The sequence below is a fragment of the Carettochelys insculpta genome, chromosome 1, assembly GCF_033958435.1.
Source record: "Carettochelys insculpta isolate YL-2023 chromosome 1, ASM3395843v1, whole genome shotgun sequence".
In the NCBI taxonomy this organism is placed as follows: domain Eukaryota; kingdom Metazoa; phylum Chordata; order Testudines; family Carettochelyidae; genus Carettochelys; species Carettochelys insculpta.
The window spans coordinates 227,223,902-227,247,574 of NC_134137.1; the positions used below are offsets into that span (position 1 = coordinate 227,223,902).

General features: G+C 42.8%; 1 protein-coding gene and 2 pseudogenes across 4 annotated transcripts in view; all 3 read right to left on the reverse strand.

Moving 5' to 3' along the window:
• Positions 1-4,460: 4,460 nt before the first annotated feature.
• The window catches only part of HGD (homogentisate 1,2-dioxygenase), a 77,541-nt gene continuing 58,328 nt past the window's right edge, over positions 4,461-23,673 (reverse strand). For all 4 annotated transcript variants that reach the window (XR_012646346.1, XR_012646343.1, XR_012646342.1 and 1 more), the window contains one exon: positions 4,461-4,685. The gene's annotated coding sequence lies outside the window, so the exon portion shown is untranslated. The remainder of the gene's footprint in view (positions 4,686-23,673) is intronic.
• On the reverse strand, positions 18,723-19,490 carry LOC142011829 (E3 SUMO-protein ligase KIAA1586-like; annotated as a pseudogene).
• LOC142011944 (E3 SUMO-protein ligase KIAA1586-like) lies at positions 19,583-22,602 on the reverse strand (annotated as a pseudogene).

Here is a 23,673-nt window from a genome sequence, read left to right on the forward strand (position 1 = left end):
GGATGGCACTCATCCAAGGGTTCTCAAAGAACTCAAATGGGAAATTGAAGAGCTATTAACACTAGTTTGTAACCTGTCCTTAGGATCAGCTTCCGTTCTTAATGACTGGAAGATAGCTAATGTGACACCAGTATTTAAAAAGGGCTCTGGAGGTGACCCTGGCAATTACAGAGCGGTAAGTTTAATGTCAATTCCAGGCAAACTAGCTGAAACAATAGTAAAGAATAAAATTGTCAGGCACGTAGAAGAACATAATTTGATGGGCAAAAGTCAACATGGTTTCTGCAGAGGGAAATCATGTCTTACAAATCTGTTGAGTTCTTTGAAGGGGTTAACAAACATGCAGATCCAGTGCATATAGTATACTTAGATTTCCAGAAAGCCTTTGACAAGGTACCTCATCAAAGGCTCTTATGTAAATTAAGCTGTCATGGGATAAGAGGGAAGGTCCTTTCATGCATTGAGAACTGATTAAAAGACAGGAAACAGAGGGTGGGCAGGAACGGTAAATTTTCCAAATGGAGAGGAGTAAGTAGTGGTGTCCCCCAAGGGTCAGTCCTAGGACTAATCCTGTTCAATTTATTCATAAATGATCTGGAGCAGGGGGTGAGCAGTGAGATGGCAAAGTTTGCAGATGACATTAAACTGTTAAAGATAGTCAAGAGAAAGGCAGACTGTGAAGAACTTCAGGAAGATCTCATCAAACTGAGTGATTGGGCAACAAAATGGCAAATGAAATTTAATGTGGATAAGTGTAAGGTAATGCACATTGGAAAAAATAATCCCAACTATACTTACAATATGATGGAGGCTAATTTAGATATAACTAATCAGGAAAGAGATCTTGGCGTTATTGTGGATAGTTCCTTGAAAACATCTACGTCGTGTGCAGAGGCAGTCAAAAAGGCAAATAGGATGTTAGGTATTATTAAAAAAGGGATAGAAAATAAGACAAGGAATATCTTACTGTCCCTTTATAAATCTATGGTACGCCCACATCTTGAATACTGTGTACAGATGTGGTCTCCTCACCTAAAAGTAGATATCCTGGCACTGGAAAAGGGTCAGAAAAGGGCAACTAGAATGATTAGTGGCTTGGAACAGGTCCTGTATGAGGAGAGGCTAAAAGAATTGTGACTTTTCAGTTTAGAAAAGAGGAGGCTGAGGTGGGACATGATAGAGGTGTATAAAATTATGACAGGTGTGGAGAGGGTGAATAAGGAGAAGTTATTTACTTGTGCCCATAATACAAAAACTAGAGGACACCAAAGGAAATTAATAGGTAACAGGTTTAAAACTTATAAAAGAAAGTTCTTCTTCACTCAGCGCATAGTTAACCTGTGGAACTCCTTGCCAGAGGAGACTGTGAAGGCTAGGACTATAACAGAATTTAAGAAAGAGCTAGATAAATTCATGGAGGTTAGGTCCACAAAAGGCTATTAGCCAAGGGTAGGAATGGCGTCCCTGGCCTCTGATTGTTAGAGGCTGGAGATGGATGGCAGGAGACAAATTGCTTGATCATTGTCTTCGGTCCACCCCCTCTGGGGCACCTGGCACTGGCAACTGTTGTCAGACAGGCTACTAGGCTGGATGGACCTTTGGTCTGACCCAGTGTGACCATTCTTATGCCACATATTGAATCACTGTTGCAACATGGATGCAAAAATCTGATTGATGCACTATGTTTGGTATTTCTCAGGAGCCCAGTGGTATTGGAACTTCTACGAGACCTTAACTGTGCCTGTATCAGTAGGCCTTCCTGAACTATCAACTATTCCTTTAGTCAGAACAATCTTCCCTGCATAAAATGTCTCATGCATAGGCAATGACGACCATGGTAACCCATACACTCTCAGCAGAAGCCATTATAAGAGCTCTGTGTGGCTTGAAAGCTTTTCTCACTCACCTACAGAAGCTGATCCAATTAAAGATATTACCTCACCCACTTTGTCTCTCTAGAGACCATAATGAAGAACAAGATAATGATGTTGGCTAGAACTGTCACCACTGGTATGACATTTCAATAATGCCTTGTACACATCTATTATTAGATTTCTATTTCAGCTGTTGTGATGCTTTGAAGTCACAAAAATCCAATTTTATGTTTTGTAATAATAAGTAGTCATTAAACCGACAGAAATGAGTGCAAATATTTCAAATTGGTCATTTTAACATGAGGATGAGATCATTATTTATCCCCATTTCTCCAATAATGGTATCGCTTGTCAGCTCCTTTTCATAATTAATTTTAAAATAAGCATAATCAGCTTTTCAAATTACATATGATGTGCATATGTATAGGGAGGGTACATTAAGATGACCAAATCAGCGCTGTTGTTTGTCTGTCCAGATACTGAAAACCTAAAAATTGAGGTGCACAAAGTTCCCCGGCATTAGTTGCAGCCCCAACATCTTGCCCGGGTCCTGTTTCACGGAGTGGGACTGGACACATCAACACTGGGAAACTGGGAGGTAAGAGGTCCAAGAGCTGCCCTTGACTGTGAGGTAGAAGAGAGAGAAGAGGTAGGCACAGACTAGGATGCTATATGAGTGGAAGCAGACCACCACTACCCTGTGCCTCCATACACAGTAGGTGCAGGAAAGGGAGAGGTTCCTGATATGAAGCAAAACGATGGCAGCACAGGTGACACATGGGAACACCCGGGGGCCACATGCACCCCTCTATGAGTGTCACACCCCCCCTGTACTCATTGTCAATGCTGTACCACTTCTAGGATGTGTGGGGGCAGCCCACTTCTCCTGGACATTTAGTGCTCTGCCCAGTCCAACTTAGCTGGCCCCACCCCAGAGGGCAGTCAAATACAGAGGTGCCTAATGACACAAAATGATGTAGCCCTTCCTGCAACACACACACAGCATGAAGCTGGCTGGCCTACCTACATCTTTGTCTAACGCAGGGTTCAGCAACCTTTTGGAGATGGAGTGCTGAAATTTGACCTTTTGACCTCTATATATGGTCCGAGTGCCGGTGATACTTTTTAAAGTCACTAATAGTCCTACTTACAACAGATTCATTAATAAATTAAGCTGCAGAGCTTTACCCTTTAGGTGGTGGTTGGTAGCATTAGCTGTTCTTTTGTTAATCCACACAGGCAGCATGGCTTTGAGCAAGCTACTGGCTGCATGGGGGATGAGGGGGTGGCCTGAACTCCAGCCTCACATGCTGATGACAACTGGCTTGTGTGCCACAGGTTGCTGAGCCCTGGTCCAGCCCTTTGAGAACTGATGATGGGGGAGGCCAGGTGGGGCCCTGTTCTCACTACCTCTGTCTCCTCAAGCTAATTGCTCAAGCATCACACAATTGGAGGAGGAGTCATTCCATAAAGTTCCAAACTGAAATGCTCCTGTAACCCAGGATCAGTGCCTGCTGCACAAAAAGAGCAGAAACGTTTTGGAATTGTAACAAACACTTTGCAAATTGCACTTCTCTGTGAGTGTGAGGAAATGGGTGAATGCAGACAATCGGCTACATTATAAAGTGTGACAATTAATGCCTTTTAAATGAGAACAGAAGAGGTATTTGATCTCAAGTTCTCTCTCTTCCATGCCTACACAACAAAACTTTGATTTCCGGTGTGGTAGCCACTCTATGATTTGCCCAAGCTGGATAAATTCAGCTGAAGCCAAGAATTTTATTTCTGTAAGAAAAGCTGAAGCAGCAGGAGGAATGTTGTCACCATATTTAGCAGAACCCAGAAGAGGCAAAAAGAGTTTGTTTAATGCAGATTGTCGTTATTCTTGGCACTTTATGACTCATTAAGTGTCCTAGTTTTGTAACTAACTCAGGCTGAGCTCAATGTTTGATATAGGTTTATGTGGGGCCTGGTGTTTATGATAATGATTGAACTGCTCATTACTCCCCAGCTTATGCTAATTTAGCCCATGAAGAAATTATCTTAAAAGAAGTACATGACAAAGATATTTAGAGGCTATTGTTCTTAACACTGTGTGGATTATATTTACCTGGGGAATGAATTAAAATAGCATTATATATTGTGCAATCAGACAGAAATGTGTGGAGACTGGAAAGGTTATGTTCTAGCCCAATACCTTTTGCCCTACTTCTCTTTTTGCTGGAGCGTTACTGATACCATGAACTGATTCATAAAGGCTGATGAAAGATATTGACTCCCTTCCTGATAAGTGGTGGTGATGTGAGCATTTTAGCATTCAGCCCATTCGTCTGAAGGATCCATCAATCACCCTTGTCTCTCCTGACTGGTAAAAGTCCGTAGGGAAAGTATGAGTTCAATACAGATAGGAACTGAAAGCAAATGGTGTGTGTTTGTTCAGGAAAGCTTCTTGACTTGTTAATGACCTTGTCAATTGTTATAAGAAGATCTTATCAATATGAAAGAGTTTCTAAAATATATTAGGAACAAAAAGAACTTCAACAATAATAATGCAGAAAAGATTGAAAAGTCCAATAAATATTTTTATTCAGTACTTGGGGAAAAAAAGATGATGTAGCCTCATCATATGAGGATGACACTCTTTCCGTTCCACTTATATCTATGAGCATAGTGAATAGATATTACTGAAGTTAGATATTTTTCAATCAGAAAGTTCACATAACTTCCATTCAAGAGTTTTCAAAAAGCTGTCTGGAGAGTTGACACTGGGATCTTCACTAAGTCTGGGAGTACTGCAGAAATTCCAGAACTCTGAAAGAAAATTAATGTGGTGCCAATTATAAAAGAATTTAAACAGGATATGTGGGAAACTATGGGCATGTCACCCTCACATCGATCACAGGGAAGATAATAGAGTGGCTTACACAGGATTCAATTAATAATGAAGGGAAGGCAATGTAATTAATGCAAACCACTATGGCTTTATGGAGAAACTAAGTTGCTTTTCTTGAAATCACAAGTTTGGCTGATGAAGTAACAGAACTGACTGAAGACATGAAAAGTTCTGCAAGGTGTTTGAATTGCTACCATATGACATCCTGATTTAAATAACTAGAGTGATATAAAATTAACATGTTAAATAGATTTAAAAACTGCCTTACTGACAGATCTCAAAATGTAATGTAAACAGGAAATTATCATCGTGCAGGTCTGTTAACAGCAGGCGATCAACAGGGATCAGTTCTTGGCCCTGTGCTATTTATTATTTTCACCAATGACCTGGAAGAAAACAAAATCATGGCGGACAAAGTTTGGATATGACACAAAAATCAGTGGTGTGGTAAATAATGAAGAAGGCAGTTCACTGATTCAAAGCAACCTGCATAGCTTGCTAAGGTAGGTAGAAACAAACAATATGGAATGTAAAGGGGTACATCAAAAATGTACATGTATACATCAAAAAATGTAGGTCATGCTTCCAGAATGGAAGACTCTATCCTGTGGCTCTGAAAAAGATTTGGGGGTTGTGATGGACAATGAGCTAAAACATGAGCTTCCAGTGTGAGTGTGATCAAAAGAGCTAATGCAATCCTGGCATGCATAGACATGGGAATCTTGAGGAGCAGAAAGATTATTTTAGCTCTGTATTTGGCTGTTGTATGACTGCAACTGGAGTACTTTGTCATGTTCTGGTATCCACAATTCAAGAAGGATGTAGTTAAACTAGAGAGAGTTTAGAGAAGGGCCACAAGAATGATTAAAGGATTAGAAAACATGCCTTATAGTGATAGACTTAATTAGCTAAATTTAGTTAGTATAATAAAAAGAAAGTTAAAGGTTAACTTGTCTGTAAGTACCTACATGGAAAACAAATATTTTATAAGGGGGTCAGTGAAAGAAATAATATAATCCAATGGCTGGATGCTGAACATAGATAAACTCAAACAGGAAAAAAGCATACATTTTTAACAGTGATAGTAATTAACCACTGGCAAAATTTGCCAGTGGTCATGGTGGATTCTCCATCACTGATAATTTTTAAATCAAAATCTGATATTTTTTACTTAAAAGATCTGTCTGGGAATTACTTCAGGGAAGTTCTGTGGCCTGTTCTATATAAGATGTCAGAGCAGGTCATCTCACAATGGTCTTGTCCAACCTTATATGCTATGAATTTCTGACCTGTCTCCAGCCTTCCCCTTTTGGCGAAGGTTATTTTAGGTGGTGTTGGCAAAACAATGCCACCACCTCCTAAGGCCAGTTTGATAAGTAACATGTCTAATACAGCACACAGCAATAGCTTTGTGGCAGGCACATGAACTGGCTTTACTGGGACAAAGAGTTTTCGATACAGCACCACATGCTTCTCTCTGACGAAAAAATCATAGAATCATAGGACTGGAAGGGACCTCGAGAGGCCATCGAGTCCAGCCCCCTGCCCTCATGGCAAGACCAAGCACTTTCTAGACCATCCCTGAAAGCCATCTATCTACCCTCTTCTTAAATATCTCCAGTGATGGAGATTCTACCACCTCCCTTGGCAATTCGTTCCAGTGTTTGATCACCCTGACAGTTAGGAACTTTTTCCTAATGTGCAACCTGAACCACCCCTGCTGCAATTTAAGTCCATTGCCTCTCGTTCTATCCTCAGAGGCAAGGAAGAACAAGTTCCCTCCCTCTGCCTTATGACACCCTTTTAGATACCTGAAAATTGCTATCATGTCCCCCCTCAATCTTCTCTTTTCCAAACTAAACAAGCCCAACTCCCTCAGCCTTTCCTCATAGGTCATGTTCTCTAGACCTTTGATCATTTTCGTTGCTCTCCTCTGGACCCTCTCCAATTTCTCCACATCCTTCCTCAACTGCGGTGCCCAGAACTGGACACAATACTCCAGCTGAGGTCTAACCAGCGCAGAGTAGAGCGGGAGAATGACTTCTCGTGTCTTGTTCACAACACACCTGTTAATGCATCCTAGAATCATGTTTGCCTTTTTCGCAACAGCATCACACTGTTGACTCATATTTAGCTTGTGGTCCACTATAACCCCTAGATCCCTTCCTGCTGTACTCATTCCTAGGCAGTCCTTTCCCATTCTGTATGTGTGACACTGATTGTTCCTTCCTAAGTGGAGCACTTTGCATTTGACCTTATTAAACTTCATCCTGTTTACCTCAGCCCATTTCTCCAGTTTATCCAGATGCTTTTGAATTATGACCCTATCCTCCAAAGAAGTTGCAACCCCTCCCAGCTTGGTATCATCTGCAAACTTAATAAGTGTACTTTCTATGTCAATATCTAAATTGTTAATGAAGATATTGAACAGAACCGGTCCTAAAACAGACCCCCGTGGAACCCCACTAGTTATACTTTTCCAGCAGGATTGAAAGCCATTAATAACTACTCTCTGGGTATGGTTATCCAGCCAGTTGTTCACCCACCTTATAGTAGCCCCATCTAAGTTGTATTTGAGTAGTTTATTGATAAGTATATTATGTGAGACCGTGTCAAATGCTTTACTGAAGTCTAGGTATATCACATCCACCGCTTCTCCCTTATCCACAAGGCTCGTTATTCTATCAAAGAAAGCTATTAGATTGGTTTGACATGATCTGTTTTTAACAAAACCATGCTGGCTGTTCCCTATCACCTTACCACCTTCCAATTGCTTGTGTGTATTCACCAACAGCGATGGTATGAAAGTCTATGATTTGGTTTAAGGCTTCATTCAACTAAGATTGTATCTAATTTAGGGGTTCTCAATTGTCATTGCACCACAGTTCTCTTCTGACAACAAAAATCTCGACATGACTCCAGGGGAGGTCAGGTGGCGGGAGGGAGGACAAAGCCTGGTCTTGCCCAGTCGGCCTGGGTGGGAGGGACAGAGTCAAAGACCAAGGGCTTCATCCCCAGGTTGAGGGCTTCAACTTGAGTCCTGTCACCAGGGCAAAAGCACGTGGATTTCAGCTATGGGCAGTGGGACTTGGGTTTTGGCTTCAGCAAGTCCAAGACAGCCCTGGCAGAGCTACCCAGATTTTCCCAGAATGCACTACAGCCAGGAAGCATGGTAGAACTGTATGCACATACTTGGTTAATTGAGTCGTTTGAGTGAAAGTCATGTGTTTGTGGTAAAGAAGTCAAATGAGTGTCCCAAGCTAGTAACAAAATCACTACAGATATATACTCACAGTGTGCGCATGCATGCATATGCGCGCGCACACACGCACACACACACAGAGTGTGGCTGCTGCATCAGGAGATACAGATGTTTGGTTTTTGTACTTTTAAGCAACAAAGACAGAAACTGAAGGAGGAATAGCTCAGCTTCTTTTTAAACCTTTAATTTCAAGGGCAGCATACAGCAGCCAGTCTGTACCATAAGCAATGTCTGGATTCTAAGAAGGTCAGGGACAGAACAAATAGGAGTAAGCGCCTGATTGGCAAGGGAAACAGCAAGATCTGTAACTCCTTTCACACTGATGTTATTACAATGTTTTCCACTAGGTGGAGCTGTTGGAATCTGCTTCAGAAAAACTGCCTTTGCTTTTTCTATTTTACTTGCATTGTCAGTTTTGCACTACTTTGTACCTGGTTTTTGAATATTTATGCTTGAAATCTTGAGCTTTTAATGAATAACACTATTTTATAATTAGAAGCCTGCTTGGAATAAAACAAAGGTGACTCAAAGAAGTACCTTAGGAAGAATTAATATAATAGGCTGCAGTGCATCATCTCTTCACCTTCAGTGTCAAGGAATGTGTCCCTGGCACACCTTGTTTCTTCCCTTCCCCTGAAACAAGTAGTATCTTTTTTAAAAGTTTCCCACTAGGAAACAGACTCCTTCAAGACAGATGAGGTTTTGTCATTAAGGTAATCTACAGAGGACTGAAGCAAAGATACTGTTTTTAGATTTTGCATAGTAACAGAGAGAAAGCCGTGCTAGTTTATATACTATCAAAACAAAAAAGCAGTCAAGTAGCACTTTAAAGATTAACAAAATAATTTATTAGGTGAGCTTTCATGGGACAGACCCACTTTTTCAGACCATATCCACACCAGAACAGACTCAATATTTAAGGGACAGAGAACCAAAAACAGTAATCAAGCTGGACAAATCAGAAAATAAATGATCAAGGTGAGCAAATCAGAGAGTAGAGGGGCAGAAGAGGAGGGGAAGCCAAGAATTAGATAAAGCCAAGTATGCAAATGAGCCCCTATAGTGACCCAGAAAATTCCAATCTCGGTTCAAACCACATGTTAATGTGTCGAATTTGAATATAAAAGACTGTTCAGCAGCCTCTCTTTGAAGATTGTTGTGAAAATTCCTCTTGGGCTCATTTGCATACTTGGCTTAATCTAATTCTTGGCTTCCCCCACTTCTGCCCCTCTACTCCTAGATTTTGCAGTGCATCACATAGCACTGTTAATAAGATTGTATCTCTTCAGCTTCTGTTTTTCTCACAGTGGCATATCATCAGAGTTACTTGAATGTCATACATTCATACCTATAGCAAGATGTCCCAAAGATGGGAAGAATAGCTTAAACTACGCCACCTAATATCACACTGGGAACTGGGACATGAGTCCAAACTCTTAGTTTGGTGTCTTAATCACAAGCCCATCCTTCCTAAAGTCCACAGCAATACAGCCTCTATTGCTACTGACGTAAGTGTACATCTACACTCACTGGAAGATCAATGTGGTGGTGGTTGATTTTCTGGCGTCAAGTTTATCACATCTAGGCTACAGAGAACTTTCAAACACTACAGATAACTTTCAAAAGAAGCCTGTCCAGAAGATCTCTTCCAAAAGAACTTCTTTCAAAAGAGTGCATCCGCACACAAAAAAGCAGATCAAAAAAATGATCTGCTCTTTCAAAAGAGAGCATCCCCTCCCCCACTCTTTTAAAAGAACAGGCCAGGGATCGAAAAACCAGGCCCCAGGAGGACTGCTCTTTTGAAAGGAAGGGCCTGCAGAGCATCTACTTGAAAGGGGGCACTCCTCCTGAAACAGGAAAGGAAGAGCGCTTTTGAAAGGAGTACTGCATTTACTTTCTAATGTAAGGAATGTGCCAGCAGGAACTCAATGCTGGGAGGAACATACCTCCAGAGATTAATTGCATGAGAATGCAAAGGTGTGCATATGTGATACCTTGCAAACAAAGCCTGATGGGTAGCATGGAAGCAATGAAATTTTGTCTCTTATAAACACATTGTTGTAAAATCACAATTTATGCTAACATTCAGTATAAGAATTGTGAAATCTCACCAATGCTCCAAGTCATTGTGGGGGACAGGGCAGGTCATCATAACTGCATAATACATGGATTACACAGGGCTCCCCTGGTTTAAAGCACTGTAAAGCAGAAGGGGAGAAATATGGGTTGAACTAGCTAGCTGAGTGCCTTGGCCCTGCCTAAGTGTTGGCCATATAGTTATAAGCTGGGTTTGACTAGCCTTCCCCATGTGTTAAAAGATAGAACTGGATACTAGTGTTTGTATCCTGTATGAGACTCTACTTTGGTAGATGCTGTGAGCTGAAATCACAGGGTGGCAGCTAAGGCCACTAAGAGCTGAAATCACAGGGCTTTGCCTCAGGCCAAACCCACAGCAGTGGACAGCTGGTAGGAGCAAGCAGAATGCTGGACCAGTGCAAAGGTGGCATTGTCTCAGGCTCCATGAGGGAATGCATCAGTGCGAGGTGTCAGTGCCCACATGGACTGGACCAAGTTGCAAGTGGGGCATTTGAATTGGGGGTGCAGAGAAAGCTGGGTGTGTGGATTTGCTGTTTACAGTATTGGACTGGTGAGCCTGAGAAGCCAAGGACATTGCTCAATGTATTTGAGCTGGGACATTTACTTGAGGATTGGTTATGAATTCTGGGTGTGGTATTTGACCTGGGACATTTACTTGAGGATTGGTTATGAACTCTGGGTGTGGTATTTTCCAAGCTTATGCTAATTGACCTTTCTGCCTCTTTTATTAAAAGTTCTTTTCTGCACTCAGACTTTGTGCTTGCAAGTGGGAAAGCATTGCCTCTCTGAGGCGCCCAGGGGTGTGTGAAGTTCCCAGGCTACTTGGTGGGGGCTTGAGCCAGTTCTGTGTGAGATGGATGAAAAGTAACCCCCAGATGTTGCACCCGGCCCTGGTTGCTGCCAACTCCTTCCAGCAGAAGGGTTACACTAAAGAACACTTTTTGTGTGTAGATGCTCTGTGGGATCTTTTGAAAGAGACCCCTTCTTTCAAAAGAACTCGCTAGTATAGACGCAGCCCTAGTGGGGCCAGGCTAAATCTAACCATCAGGGCTTCACTGTTGACGCTGATTTCTCCTGTTGACTTTCTGCTGTGGGGATGGCAGGAAAAATCAATTTAGGATACGTTGACTCCAGCTACACAATAGGTGGAGTTGTGTATCTTAAATTGGTTCTCCCCATAATTTAGACCTAGACTTCGACATCACATAGCCCAGACACCTGTTCCTGAAACCATCAGATGATTTTCTATGGGAAGAGACTTGCCCTGTGAAACTACATCAGATCAGAAACGTTGCTCTCACCATTCAGTCATGTCCTCCAACACCCTCACCCTCCTTTCACTGACTCCAGCACTGCATTTCTTATCTCCTGGTACTATGTGTGCTTCCATTTCTTGATCCCAGGTTCCCAGCCACTCAGAAGTAACATAGGATGGGGAACAGTAGGCTTTAAAGGTCAATGAGAAGCAGACCATGTATTGATTACTTTGCAGACTGTGAAATGTTTTAGGATCCAATGAGATGAAAGGCACTATATAAATGTAAGATTGTGTTGATTTTCTTATTATTATTCCAAGTACTATAGGAAAGATTTTAATGGTAAATCATAGAATCATAGGGCTGGAAGAGACCTCAGGAGGTCATTGAGTCCAGCCCCCTGATTCAAGCAGGGTCAACCCCAACTAAGTCATCCCAGCCAGGACTTTGTCAAACTGGGACTTAAAAACCTCTAGGAATGGAGATTCTACTACCTCTCTAGGCAATGCATTCCAGAGCTTCACCACCCTCCTGGTGAAGTAGTTTTTCCTCATCTCCAACCTGCTCCTCTCCTTCTGAAACTTCAGACCATTGCTCCTTTTTCGGCTGTCTGTCACCACTCAGAACATTTTCTCTTCACCCTCTTAAGCGCTCCCCTTCAGGAAGTTGAAGCCTGCTATTAAATCACCCCTCAATCTTCTCTTCTGCAAACTAAATAAGCCCAAATCCCTCAAACTCTCCTCTTAGGTCATGTGCTCTGGTCCCTTACTCATTTTAGTTGCCCTCTGCTGAATCTGCTCCAGCACATCTACATCCATTCTATACTGGGGGGTCCAAAACTGGACATAATACTCCAGATGTAGCCTCACCAGTGCCGAATAGAGGGGAACAACAACTTCTCTAGATCTGCTTGAAATGCTCCTCCTAATGCACTCCAATGTGCTGTTAGCTTGGTTGGCTACAGGGGCACACTGTTTACTCATATCCAGCCTTTCATCCATCATAATTCCTAGATCCCTTTCCACTGTACTGCTGCTTAGTCAGTTGGTCCCCAACCTATTATAATGCTTGGGATTCTTCCATCCCAAGTGCAGGATTCTACACTTCTCCTTGTTGAACCACATCAGATTTCTTTTTGCCCAATCCTCCAATTTATCCAGGTCACTCTAGATATGATCTCTACCCTCCAACATATCTACCGCTCCCCCTAGCTTCATGTCATCTGCAAACTTGGTGAGGGTGCAATCCAGTCCCTCATCCAGTTCATTAATAAAGTTGTTGAACAACACTGGCCCCAGAAACAAGCCTTGGGGCACTCCACTTGAAACCAGCCGCCATCCAGATATTGAGCCACTGACCACTACCCTTTGGGCCTGACTGTCAAGCCAGCTTTCTATCCATCTTATTGTCCATGTATCCAATCCATACTTAACTTATGGGCAAGAATGTTGTGGGGACTGTATCAAAAGTGTTGCTGAAGTCAAGGTATATCACAGCCACTGACTTCCCCATGTCCACAGAGCTTGCTACGTCATCACAGAAGCTAAACAGATTGGTCAGGCATGACTTGCCTTTGGTGAATCCCTGAGCTAGATTTGGGTAGCTAGCCTTTTTTCACTGGGGGACACATTGCAATTTTTTACTTGTTCCAGACACCAAACACAAAGTAGCCCCAAACCCACCCCCTTGTCCCCAGGTTTAACCCCTCTCACCCCCATACTGATCCCCTCCCCACTCCCAGGCTTAACCCCTCCCATCCCCCAAACCCCCGCTCACAGGCTTAATTGCATAAAACATCTAACAAGTCACTTTGCAATAAAATGGGTGGATCTAATTTTCTCCACGTGCACATTTTTCAAGAATCATTGTTCAATTAACATTTTATATTGTAAAAAAGTAACACGTGTATTTCAAACTACTTTCCCCACCCCCAGGCTTAACCCCTCTCAGCCCCAAACTGCCCCCCACCTCACACAGGAGCTCCATTCGCTGCCACTGCTGCCCCCTGCTGCACCTTCGCTGGGCTGCCACCTCCTCCTCAGCATGGCTATGCGGCTCCCCCCAGCCCTCCTACTCCTTTTCCCAACATACAGCGCAAGCCACTTCCTGTGCTGCCACAGTGAAATAATGAGGCTGAATTTAATTGGTTTAACGTCTGCATCCCTCCTACCAGATGTTAAACCAATTAAATTGAGTTCCATTATTTCAGTGCAGCAAGGCAGGGAGCCAGAGAAGGAGTCAGTGGCGGCAGTGTCTGGAGCTGCAAATGGCTCCTTATAGAGCCACATGAGTCTCCAGAGCCAAAGGCTACTGACCACTCATCCCACAGCCGGCTTTCAAAATGGTGCCACTGCCAGCTCCATGGGCCAGATGAAAGGGCTCCACAGGACAGATTCTGGCCTGCGGACCACGTGTTGGCTACCCCGAGCCAGATTCTGTGTCTGTTACAGTAGTATAAAGGGATAAGTATCTCCATTCTTTACACTATGTCTACACTAGAGGGTTTGGTCAACAAAACCCAGGGAGCGTCCAGATTCCCAAGGTGTTCTGTGGACAGTAAATCAATAGAATCCAGTACTTTTGTCAACAGTCTTATCCCCCTCCCAACAAGACATAATGCCTCTGTCGACAGAGCTCTGTCAATAGAAAGCTGGTTTAGATGATCCGGGGAACCCTCTGTCAACAGACAGGGCTGCTGGGACACCAGACAGTCTTGTCTGCTGTGCTTCCAGTTGGCTGTTTTGTTGAGAGAGCATCTGGGCGGTCCACCCACTGTCTGTCAACACAGAGGATTGCTCTTGCAATCTGCTTGGTAATTTGGCTGCAATCTGTCGACAGAAATTTTGTCAGAAGATATCGTCCGACAAAAACTTCTGTTGACAAATCACTGTAATCTAGATATAGCTTCTGAGTTACTTTGGGTTTACCTGATATAAGTGAGACTGGAATCTGCCCAATATATTTCACTGAATTTAGTGGAGTTAGATCAATAGAAATAAGATCATAGCACTATATCTATCGCCCAGAATGGCAGCTCGTATAAATTGGCATTATAACCTTTTATCCTGGAAGGGGCAAACTATGGATGTTTACAGCTGCGTTTAATTCAGCTAGCGGAAAGCCAAGCTGTACTCAGTTTTTGCATATCTATCAAAGTAAAGCTTTTAGGAATGACTCTACCTGAAGCCAAAACCCTTATGATGGATTTTTACTTTCATTAATCAGAGGATTCTGATTTGTGAACATGTCAATAACGTTTATTTGAGATGTGACTCACGATGAGGTAATTCTGAAGGCTGTCTGGCAGAATTTGAAAGCAACATTGGCAGGGGATTAACCTTGGCTAAGGAGTCAAAAAAGAATTTAAAATTGCAAATCAACATCAGTGGAATTTAGCAGTGCAGGGTCTCCATTTTTTGTAATGAAAACTTTAATATTTTTATTCAATGCCTGTAACTGCATTGCTGTCCAAGATACCACCATGATAGCTGAGTTTAGACCATGTGGCTATGCATACAACAGACATAGCAGCAGTGCAACCATTGTGTCTTATCTCTGCCCTGGCAGACCCATCTTCTGAACTGGGGACATATATCATACATGATATACATGCCTGGAAGATTTAGTCTGAAGTATTTTGTTGTGTGTTAGATAAGATGTAGTACAGAGATCATACCAATAGTGTGCATCTGGAACACCTCCAATTGTCAACCACAAGGCAGTAGGTTGCTGCAAATGAAGGGTGTTGCATTTTGGGGAATATCCTACAGTTACTTGCTTCACTGCTAAGCACAGTGCATCCTGGAATTGTTTTCTCGGTGAATTGTAGAAAGCCGGGTGGGTTCAAGTTTTTTAAACAGCTCTCAAGTTTCCACTGCCATACTTCCTTCCTTTGTGTGGGTTTGCATCACTTTTGAATTGCTGGTGGCCAACATGAACCCAACAATGCTCCACACTGCTATGGTGACCAAAGTGAACAGATGGAATGTGCCTAGACTGTATGACAGCATTCAAAGCCAAACTATTTCAGAACTGTACTTTATCCCATGCAGAGGATGCTGGGGCAGGTAACTGTTTTAAAGCAGATGCAACAGAACATTCCGAAGTGGTGGCAGCAGGTTGATGAGGAGAACAAAGGTTGTGCTGGGCTTCTTGAACCCAAGAACCAGTTCTTGGATGAGCTCCAGAATAGTCAGTGCCATGCACGGGGCTGGGATACCAGTGTGGATTGGTGCAAGAGAATTGCTTTGCAGACACTGAACAAACAGAGTAAAAAGAGAACTTCAGGATGGGGAGAGCCATCCTATTTGAGATCTGTGCAAAACTGATTATACGGCTGCAGCAGAAGTGTACCAGTATCTCCTGGGATAGAGGATAACTCACAGAGGATTGCAAGGTTCAATGAAAAAACAAAAAACAAACAAGAGGCCTTCCAGCCAGAAAGATCAGAAAAGGCAACCCTAGGGAACTGCACCAACACAAGAAGAAGCAGATCTAAATGGTTGGTGAATCTCTGTCAAGAAAAACAAACAGGCCTATTACCAGAGCTCATCCAGACAAAATAAGGGTATGCTGTCTACTGGGGTTAAGATACAGGATATGGACCTGATGCTGAAAAGGATCCTAATGGGAGCTGGAAAGAATCCATTGATTGTCCTTCATGTGGAAAAAAAATGATATGGCTAGATTGTCTACAGAATGGATCACAAGACACTAAACCATGCTAGGGAAGACTCTTGAAGAAATGGAGGCTCGGGTGATCTTCAGTGGGATTCCACCTCTCCCTCGAGGCAGAAAGCAAAGGTTTGACTTGATGATCAATAAATGGTTCAGGTAGCAGTGCTGTAAGAAGAGCTTTGGGATGTTTCACTGCTGAAGGAGTTCCTCAGACACGGAAAGGACACATGATCCCTACTGGGTTGCCTCCTTTTGTCCCTCACTGCATTGTGTTTTCTCCTGAGCTGCTTGCCTTTTATTCAGCAATGTCCCAGTCATGACTCCTTGTCAATGTCAGTTTTGCTATGTCACATAAAGGTCTTTACAATAGGGGCTTAGCCACAGAGCTTCCTGAACTGACACTTTCCAGTTGGCAATGAGACTGAGGGTTTCAGTGTGAGGCATGCTGTGGAACTTCTGAAGCACTAGCATGGTCATATTATCAGAGCAACAGACTTGGATCAGGAGTTAATGGGCAAAATCTGGCTTTATGCAAGATTTTAAAGGGGGACAGAGGGTTGTCAACCTGCAAAGCACTATGAGATAGCTGTTGGAAGCATGCAAAGTGTGTTATACAGCAGTTGCAGCCATACAAGCAGTAGGCCAAACTACTTTGACTTGAAGCAAACCTAGTCTACTTTGCAAAAGGACTCAAGTTTGCAATAAAAGTGAAGTGAGTGAATAGTGATGGATTATGGTGTATTTACACAAGTGTTTTCAAACACTATTAACTTGGTTTGATCTGGTTTAAAATTCTTGTGTTGAAAAATCTATACTTTCTTCTGCCTTTGGCTGCTGCTCGGACTATCAATCAGGGAAACAATTAACTTCGGATTTGAGGTAGACACCTATCTCTGAAGACTGAGAGTTTATTTAATCTCATCTGACAAGTGACTATCATCTGATGAAAATGGAATTCAGTCTCTGCCAGCATGTGCTGGATTTGGCTGGTGATATAAAAGTAAAAGGCTCCCATTCCCGAAAGTCCTTTGCCATCCAACCTCCTTTTTTGTTACTTTACATTTCTAAACACTCACAGAATCTCAGCATGATTATGCTTCCAGTAGCATTTATTGTGTTAGGCGTTTCCCCAAAACACAGAAAGATCATTCCCTGTAATGAAGAGCTCACACTCTAAAGACCAGCAAGCAAATAGGCAGTCAGCAGAGGATGTATGGGGGCAGCAAATGTGGATGTGGAAGAGAATGTGAAAGTACAAAATCACCTCAATTATTCTTCCAAGTTTTCCTTTAATATAATTGAAGTAAATGTAGTATAATTCAATTATATATGTTTAAAGGAAATGGCACTGTTGGCAAGATGGGTATAAACTGGCCATGAATAAATTTAGCCTGGAAATTAGAAGGCTGCTAGCACCATGGGGGAAGTTCTGGAAAAGCATGCCAATAACAGCAGTGGGACAAACAACCTAACTAGTTTTAACACAGAGCTTGGCGCATTGATTAACAAGATTATATGATAGGGCTCTCTGTGATAGCAGGGGACTGCACTGTCCCCTGGCAAGGGCCTCATAGGTCACTATGTTCTCAGGGCAGATTTCGGAACTACATTAGCAGTTCTTTCATGTCTATCATTTGGAGTTTTGTAAATTATGACAATAAATCAGTATCTCTATAGTATGAGAGAAAGGGGAAGAATGGACTTGCAGTTAAGGCACTGAATTATTTGAGTCCTATTCCAAGCCCTTCCACCGATTTTTAGTGTGATCTTAGGTAATTCATTTCACCTATCTGTGCCCCTGTTTCTCCATCTGTAAGACAGAAAAATCAGAGGGTTAGAAGGGGCCTTAAGTATAATTTAATGTAGCCCTCTGACAAAGTGCTACATTGTTGCCCCTAAGCCATCCAAGACAGGCAGCTATTCAGCCTCCTTTTGAAAACCTATTGCAAGGAAGCTTCCACAACCTCCTAAGGCAGTCTGTTCCATTGTCCTACTATTCTTACAGTCAGGAAGTTTTTCCTGAGATTTAACCTAAATCTGCTTTGTTGTAGTTTGAACCCATTGCCTCTTGTCCTGCCCTGTGGCAAAAGAGAACTTTTCTCCATTTTTGACACTCTTCTAGTGTCTGAAGAGTGCTATCATATTGCCCCTTAACCTCTTTTCCAAACTAAACATATCTAGTATTTTACCCCTTTGCACACAAGATTTGCATTCCACTCCTTTGATTATCTTTGTTGCTCAGTTCTGATTCTTTCCAGTTTTTCTATGTCATTTCTACAAATTGGTAACCAAAATTGGACATAGTCAAGGGGTGAAAGTAACTTAAAACTTTTAAAGTTACTGGAGAGCTAGCTTAGTGGTTTGAGCATTGGCTTTGTGAGTTCAATCCTGGAGAAAGCCACTCAGGCTTAGGGCAAATAACTGTCTGGGATGATGCTTGATGCTGCTGAGGGAAGGGGGTTGAACTTGAAGATCTCTCAAGGTCTCTTCTAGCTCTATGAGATATATTTGCACCTTTACTCCTAGACACTTAACTTCATAGTTCCCTTTGCATGATTTTGATATTTAAAGATACTACCAATAATCTGGAATAAAAACCTGAAATAACCATATAGAAATTCCCACATTAGCCCCTACAGCTGGTCTCACTGCTGTCCCTGTTGTCATGCCATGCCTTGAGTTGAAGGCATTTTATGTTGGCCTTTTCCAAACCACATTTTCACATATTGCATAGGATTCCATTAAGCATGAAGAGGTCCCACACATGAAATGAACAGCAAATCTGCTACATGACAAGTGGTAAGAGCAGTCCGTTTTACTGTAATTATGTTATTCATCATACTGAATCCCCTTTTGAAATCAGTGTTGCTTGCAGCAAGGGTGTCTACTGCAAGAATGAGGGTTTTTTAAGTCTCTTGGGAACATTTTTCCTCCACAAGCGCTGAATTCCACAAATCCCAAGTTTGTTTCCTTTCGATTTATTCTCAGTTGATCAGCCAGTCCCCTTACTTCCTTTTCTCCAAAATAGAGATTCCTGGATTCTCTTGCCAAGTTTCAGGATTCAAAGCTGACAAATTGTTAATTAAGTTATTACAAGAATAAGCCTTTTCTTCACATGTCCTTTGATCAGCTTTGTCTGAGGCAATTGTGAATAGTTTTGTTCTCATGTGGCCAGTGACTGCTTGGATGAATTGAGATGAGCTGATTCTGGGGCTTTTTCTAGCGCTGTTTGATTTGTTGTTTTTGAACATCATGGATTGTTCAGCCGTCTGGTCTTGTTCAGAATGAACTCCTAGGTCTGTTTTCAGTCTTTTGTTCTCTTGATGTATATTTTTATTAGGGTGTCTGCTTTGGGAATCATCATTTGTGCTTATTAACATTTCAGACAAGTACTTCAGTTCTGTCAGCACATCCACCTGGGTCCAGCACATCCAGCTCCAGTGGACCTAGGCAGACTTCGGGAACGACAGGATAGTCCATTGTTCCCGAAATCTGCTAAATCAGGGTCCATAAAATGGAGGGTTTATTGTAATGCAGCCAAAAAAGCCTTAAGGTCATTTTTAACTCCAGTGACCGCTAAAGCTTCATCAACAGTAAGTCCCAGTCTATGGTTGAGACAATGGCATAATATCATGTTAGGAAAGTCCATTTTCAGTAGTTTTCCAACACCAGCTTTGACTCCCAACATCACATTAGCACTGTCACTACAAACACACTTTGATTAATAGCTTTTAGCAAACCCAGAATGCAGCAAGCATTTTAAAAATTTCCCCTTTGATGGCTTCTCATGTTACGCTTTGCAGCTCAATTAAGCCCAGAGGAAATGTAACTGGCATCATAATTCCATTTACACTGGCTTTCAAATAAAAGACGAGAGTCGCATTTCCAATGACAGTAGTTGATTTGTCGACAAGTACAATAATGTTTTACTTATTCTCAATGATTTTTTGGATATTTTCATTTCAGCAGAAATATGGTTATGTCTACATAAACTGGTCTACTACAAAATAAACACCACGTTCCAATTCTGTTGATTAGCTGTAGCTCAGTGAGGCTCTTGTGGTCACTGACTAGTCGATTTGTTTTGGCAATGTAGTATGCTGTATGTATGGAATACATGAGCAGGACTTTCAAATGCTAATTGTTTACTTTTAGCAGTCAAATTAAGGAGTGTTCCTTTTTTAACCATGGCTTGAATTTTTTCAGCCTCCACATGAGCAACAGACTTCTTGTGTTCACTTATTTTTTTGCAAAGGGAGGACAGCTCTATCTCCTTATTCTTTCTGTATGAGGATATTTCACAAGAGACTCCATTTAGAGATGTTAATACCTCTTGCAGAATGCAGCTTCAAATTGCAAATGTCACGACCTACTGTGCATCCAAGTTTACCACCTGAAGCAAAAAGCCACTCGTTTTTATGTTTGAACTCCTCAAATTGCATTTTTGACCATACAGCAGGATATGGTTGAGACTCAATGTATTAATCCAGCAATTCATCAGTTTCATTTTCTCCAATCTTTGTGGCAGCTCATATGACAGAGGTGTAAAAGTGTCAGCATTTTTCCCCTGAGGAAAACTTTCAGCTTCTTCATCTGTTGCCATTCTTTTTGACTGAGAAGCCTCAATTTCCTGACATTTGTGTCTAAATATACCCATTGAGGTCTGCTGAATGTTCATCTTCTTAGGAGGCATTTTTCCACTTACTTTCTAATGTAAATTGTGCACCTGACATGACAGACTAATCCGGGGGCAGGGAGGGCAGAGACACTGGGAAGGAGGACAATGTTCCCCCTAATTTTTTCTATGTGCAGAATAAGTTTTATTATGAGTGCTGAGGCACATGTAGATGTGCACCTACAGTAGAAACACATGCTGATGGCTGTCTACACTCTGCCTTCAGCTGGGCGGCCCTGATGCTCTCCGGGATGGCCATCCAACTGCTCAGCATACAGGGAACACTGGTGGAGAAGGCTGTCCCAGTTTCTGTTTAGATATTGAATATTTTACTGCTTTTTTTGAGTGAAGCCCAAACAATACTGATACTTCATATCGGGAGAGGATTTGTAATGTAATGTAAAATATATGCAATTAAAGCAATAACTCTGACTTTCTGTTATTAATTCAGTTTCATTCCCATTGGAGTGTATGCAGGTGTGGGGAAGCTTGGGGCAGGGGAGCTGGTAGTGTATGAGGGAACTTCAGGAATAGGGGGTGAGGGGTTGGGGAGGTGAAGTAGTCAGGACAGAGACTAGAGGTATGTGGGGAAGATGCAGGACTAGGCTTTCCTTGCACTGGTAGCACCTTCTTCTTGTGGCACTACATGTCCCAGTCACAGAGCTGCCTGAGCCCCATCCTGCCCACAGGGCACTTGTCGTAAACATGTGGTGTAGGAAGTGCTGTTGTGTGGTCAGTGTACAGAACTTGCAGAAGCATCACGCATTCTCTGAGGACTTGTGGGGCCATTCCCCACTCCCAAGATCTCCGGTCTCTTGGGACCTGGCAATGGCTGCTTTCCTATCTGGAATACTGGATGGATGTGCAAGAATTCTGTACAGATCTCTCTGCCTCCCTCATGGCAGAGGTTATCTCATTTCTTGGCTGGCTGAGTTCCCTGCTGCCTCCCTGCTCAGGGCTCCAGCACATGTTCCCTGCAGCAGAGTTGGGGCAGGAGCTGGGTGTGTGCGTGGGAGCTGTATGAGTCAGGGCAGGGTACAGGAGGAGGGAGAATGTGAGGAAAGACCTGGGGCTGGGTTACCTTACCTGCTACGAAGGAGCTGTGGGCCATCTGCGTGCAAGCATAGCTGTAGGGAACCCCCACTCCCCCCCCAGACGTTTTCCCAGGGGCCTCTGGCAGCAATGCCTAGCACATGAGGTCCCATACAGTGCACTCTCAGCTGGCCCTTGTAACACACCTGCTGTGCTGCTTCCCCTCTCAGCTGCTTGCACCTGCCAGCACCAGCCTCCAGCAGCAAGAGACAGTGAATCGCTGCTGCTGGGACAGTGCATCGCACGCCCCTCCCCTGAGTGGCTTTTTACACTGTGATGTCCCACTAGTCATTGAACAGTGCGCCCCAGCCAGCTCTTAAAAAGCATGCCCCAGCAAAGACTGCAGCTGGCTCTTACTGGAGCAGCACAGTGGGGTGCACCTCCTTATTTTACCTCTGAACATTGTACTTCAGCTGAGACCAAAACAGCTGCAATAAGAACAGAACTATGACCTCCTGTGAGCTGCATGCTAAGCCTCGGTTTAATGTAACCCAAAATTGCATTTGCTGTTTTTGTGACAGTATCACATTGTTGACTTACACTGAGGTTGTTTTCTACCACAATTCCCAGACCCTTCTCAGCAGTGCTGCTGCTAAACCTATTATCCCTCCTTTGGTATTTGTGCATTTGGTTTGTCTTCCCAAATTAGAGCGCCTTTGTCAAGGCTGATCCCCACTCTGACACTTTGCGTGCAGAAGGTTGGGGCCCGCAGGAGACCTTAAATATACCTGGCTTAGAAGCTTCTGCTTGCAGTATTTTAAGGTCACAGATTCCATGACCCTGGGAGATGGCTGCCACCACCCAAGTGAGAAACCCCCACTATGAAACCCAGACAGACGTACTTGTGATGTCTCCCCAAGCTCTTAACCCTTCCTTAGGAGAGAGCCTGAAACAAAGAGGAAGAAATTATGCTACAATTTGACAGCTGACGTTTCAGTCTTAGGCATACAAACAGACCCTTCTCTAGGACACAGGAATCAAATCATTGCCTTTAAAAGGTAATTTATTAATAAAACAAAAAGGAACATGTGATAAAGCATACTTGTTTGCTAGGTGCTACAGATCAACTGAAAAAAACAAGGTAGACAAAAACACAGGTAGACAAAATCCCTGGGATTCAGTTCAAAAGTTACAGTGTACAAGGGAGTACATCAGCCAGCCTAAGAAGTCCTGTACCAATCCCAAAATAAACAAATAACCCAATCACATCTGAATAAACATTTCCTTTCTACTTACATATCTGTATTCACACATTTTTTGATGCCTGAATATTTACTGAAATCCTCCAAGTCTGATTCAGACTTAAACCATTCCTGTCTCTCCCTCTCCTCTGCCTACACAAAAGGAAGACTCTCTCAGCAGATAACTGCTTCAATTCAAAAACCTCCCTCTCTCTTCTCACTGGCTCACCTGACTGCTTGCCAGTGGGAAACCCACTATATCTGGGTTTAACCATTTACAGGCATTCATTCATGACAAAGGTGGATTGATCGTTCTGCATGTCCACTGAACGCAGAAGTAGTAGTAAAGCGCTTAATGGATATTAAGAGAAACTTTCCAATTCCAGTAAACTCTTTCATATCCAGCAACCCCAGGACCAGGAGGTTGCCGAATGTTCAAATATTCCGATTAATAGAGAGCAGCTGTGGGGAGACATGGCAGGGATCAGTGGCCTTTTAATAAGAAAGTTCAGCTCCTTCTGCCCACCCCCATTGCCAGCTCCCACTCAGCTGCTGCCCTGTTTACCTTGTTGGTGGGGACAGCATAGAGCCATTTACAAGGCTTGGAAATGACTATGCCACACTGGGAACCACAGTGGGTGGCGGACAGCAGGAAGGAGAGCAGAG